Below are 3,968 nucleotides of genomic sequence, written 5' to 3'. Positions count from 1 at the left end.
AGGGTGTGCGTGTGCATGTACAGACTAAGGAGGGGTGCGTGTGCAGACTAAGGAGGGGTGTGTGTCCGTGTGCAGACTAAGGAGGGGTGTGTGTGCGTGTGCAGACTAAGGAGGGTGTGGGTGTGCAGACTGACCGGTGTGTGTGTGCGTGTGCGTGTGCGCGTGTACAGACTAAGGAGGGTGGGCGTGTGCGTGTGCAGACTAAGGGTGTGCGTGTGTGCGTGTGCAGACTAAGGAGGGGTGCGTGTGCAGACTAAGGAGGGTGTACGTGTGCAGACTGAGGGGTGCGTGTGCGTGTACAGACTAAGGAGGGGTGCGTGTGCGTGTGCAGACTAAGGAGGGGTGCGTGTGCGTGTACAGACCAAGGAGGGGGTGTGTGCGTGTGTCTATCTTGCAACGCACACGCCTCGCGGTCAGCATCCTCCTGTCTCAGTGCCGTGCAGCAGATAAACGTTTCCTCTGTGGCTTGCTCCCTCCACACCGTTTATGGCAAACGGAAAGCTGGTAAGACTGCGCTCATCACGTTTCACTCTTCGTCAGTGAGACTAGTTGAAGCTAAAATTTTCAGTAACATAGTTTGGATGAGCATCGTGCCAACCAGACCTGCCCGTTACTCAACTGCCCTGCCAGGTCCAGGGGGCGCTGGACTCCATCCGGGTGGGACACGACCCCGCACCACAGCCAGGAGCCACGACTCCAGGGAGTCCGCAGCTGGCCACAATTTGGCCTCTGTTTTGCTCTTTCTCCGAGGGAACTGCTGAACTGGAAAAGGCCGGGTACCAACGAGCGGACTTTTAATTAATCTACTTCCGGTCTCCGTTCTGCCAGGCGCTTGGTTAGTTACTGCCCCGAGCTCCACCGCGGGGAGAAGATGACCGAGCAGGAGCTGTCTGCTGGCTAACACTGTGCCCGAGGTGCATGGACACGGGTAACTAGTGTTAGGTCAGGAATGAGGAAGGAAAGGCAAGCCGTGCTTCCAGGCACCAGTCTCAGTGGAGCCAAGAAGCCAGGATGAGATTCTATGATGGGAATAGAGAAAAATGTCAAAGCAATAAAAATTGTACTGGCTTCTGTACCCAGAGATGGATGTTGAAACGTAATTGATGCAGAAATGCTATATAGCAGACAAATAAAACAACAACCTATAAAAGTACTAATTTCTATCACTAATGGTGGAATTTTTTAATAAGTTAGAGGCTTTCATACCTTATATAATTATTAAAATATTAAACTGTTATTTAACATTAACTACAAATTTTTAACCATTAAAACAGCCCATTACTCTATGCAATCGTAAAAAAAGCTAGATACATAATGATACAGAAAGATGCATTGTTGCATAAACACGTGGCACAGGTATGTAATCACCTTCAATTTTTTTTATATATAAAATCATTGTATAGAGTAAGGTACTATTTGGATAATAAGAACACACACATTGCTATACACATAACCTTCTGGGAAGATGCCTAGGAAAGCTTTGAGATGACTATTGTCTGTAATTAGAACCAGTGGCTGGAGGAACCAAGATTTTTACTTTTTGTATCATGACCTTCTGTACCTTTTTATTTTTTTCTACACAGATATAATATTTTATTAAAAAAATTTTTTTTGGAGTATAGTTGATTTACAGTGTTCTGTTAGTTTCAGGTGTACAGCAAAGGGAATCAGTTATACGTATACATATATCCACTCTTTTTTAGATTCTTTTCCCATACAGGCCATTACAGGGTATTGAGTAGAGTTCCCTATGCTGTACGGTAGGTTCTTATTAGTTATCTGTTTTATATCTAGTAGTGTGTATATGTCAATCCTAATGTCCCAATTTATCCCTCCCCTTCCCTTACCCCTGGTACCCATAAGTTTATTTTCTACATCTGTAACTCTCTTTCCGTTTCGTAGATAAGTTCATTTGTACCCTTTTTTTATATTCCACATATAAGCGATCTCATATGATATTTGTCTTTCTCTGTCTGACTTACTTCACTCAGTATGATAATCTTTAGGTCCATCCGTGTTGCTGCAAATGGCATTATTTCGTTCTTTTTTATGGCTGGGTAATATTCCATTGTATATATGTACCACATCTTCTTTATCCATTCCTCTGCTGATGGACATTTAGGTTGCTTCCATGTCCTGGCTATGGTCAATAGTGCTGCAGTGAACATTGGGGTGCGTGTGTCTTTTTGAATTATGAGAAAAGACAGTCTCTTCAATAGTGGTGCTGGGAAAACTGGACAGCTAATGTAAAAGAATGAAATTAGAACACTCCCTAACACCATACACAAAAATAAACCCAAAATGGATTAACGACCTAAATGTAAGGCTAGGTACTTTAAAACTGTTGAGGAAAACCTAGGCAGAACGCTCTCTGACATAAATCACAGCAGCATCTTTTTTGATCCACCTCCTAGAGTAATGAAAATTAAAACAAAAATAAACGAATGAAACCCAATTAAACTTAAAAAGCTTTTGCAGAGCAAAAGAAACCATAAACAAAACGGAAAGACAACCCTCAGAGTTGGAGAAAATATTTGCAAACATAGCAACCGACAAGGGATTAATCTCCAAAATATACAAACAGCTCATGCAGCTCAGTATCAGAAAAACAAACAGCCCCATCAAAAAACGGGTGGAAGGTCTAAATAGACATTTCTCCAAAGAAGACATACAGATGGACAACAGGCCCATGAAAAGATGCTCAACATCACTAATTATTAGAGAAATGCAAATCAAAACTACAGTGAGGTATCACCTCACACTAGTCAGGATAGCCATCATCAAAGCATGCAGATGTAATATTTTTGTAATGTGTTAAAAAGACCTGTTGTTATATCTCAACCTGTCTTCCTCTGAACAACAGTTGTGTTGTGTCTCAGTCCAGAGCGCGCTGCAGTGTCCTGCACCTTAGACTCTGCAAGTAAAAGGGAGAAAACATTGCTCTGTCGTGGTGGAAAATGAGGACAGTCCACCTGGAGAAAGATGGGAGAGGAAGTGAGGGATAAGCATCCCCGCCAACTGTTTTCCCTCTCTGAAGTTCACACTTCCGCCCACATGGCCCTTTTTGTCCAACAGCTATTTGCATTTGTCAGTATATTATACTGTTTGCTTTTCTAATTATCTCATAGTCACCTGAGTGTAAAGGAAACTTTGCCGATGTTCCTTTGGCCCACGGATACTACAGAGGATGTAACATTTAGGGAGAGAAGGGAACCTGCCAGCCATGAGAGACCCAAAGCGGGTCGCTAGGCTTCTGCCAGCGCCCTACCCTCTGTCGCCACTGCTGCCATAGGAGCGGAGCAACCAGGTCACAAGTAGATTGTGCTGTGTTCTCGAAAACAATCTGTTACTGGGCTCCCTTCTGGACGGCCAAACTGACGAGAACCAGCTACGGAGGAAAAGGAGGTGCTTGGCGAACAGCTTAGCCTGCCCCCCTCACCCGGAGTCAACGCAAACTACTTGAAGATCAGTCTAATGCATGAAAAAATAAATAAGTAAAAAGGCAATATGTGGCCTTCCAAAATGTCAGCTGAAATGACTCACATTTTCAGCTAATAAAAATAAATGCGTTGGGTAAGTTAAACATTAAGAGTATTGTAAGCATTGTTCTCAAGGCTTTTCCAGTGACGGGAAGATAAGGAACCTTAGGTTGAGGATAAAGAGGAAAACTTCGGGGGCTGTTTTCGGGTCTGTGCGTTGTTTTTCAATGCTTTGGTGTTTTGCCAGATTTTTTCCTACCAGGGAATTAGGGCTTCTATTTTTGGATCACGTCATAGAGCGTCGTGTGCTTTAATTTCAACAATTCCTTATACAATGTTTTGCTTGATATTGATATGCTTCTTTCATCTGTATGGCTCAGAGCCCGATTACTTTTTTTTTCCTCCGTGAAGCTTCTGCTGCTTAGTGCTGGGTAAGCACAGAGTAATCACCCCTCCTGTGATTTTCACTAATACAGCCACTTCAATACT

This window comes from Physeter macrocephalus, chromosome 7 (genome assembly GCF_002837175.3).
Source record: "Physeter macrocephalus isolate SW-GA chromosome 7, ASM283717v5, whole genome shotgun sequence".
Taxonomy (NCBI): domain Eukaryota; kingdom Metazoa; phylum Chordata; class Mammalia; order Artiodactyla; family Physeteridae; genus Physeter; species Physeter macrocephalus.
This window is presented reverse-complemented; position numbering follows the sequence as displayed.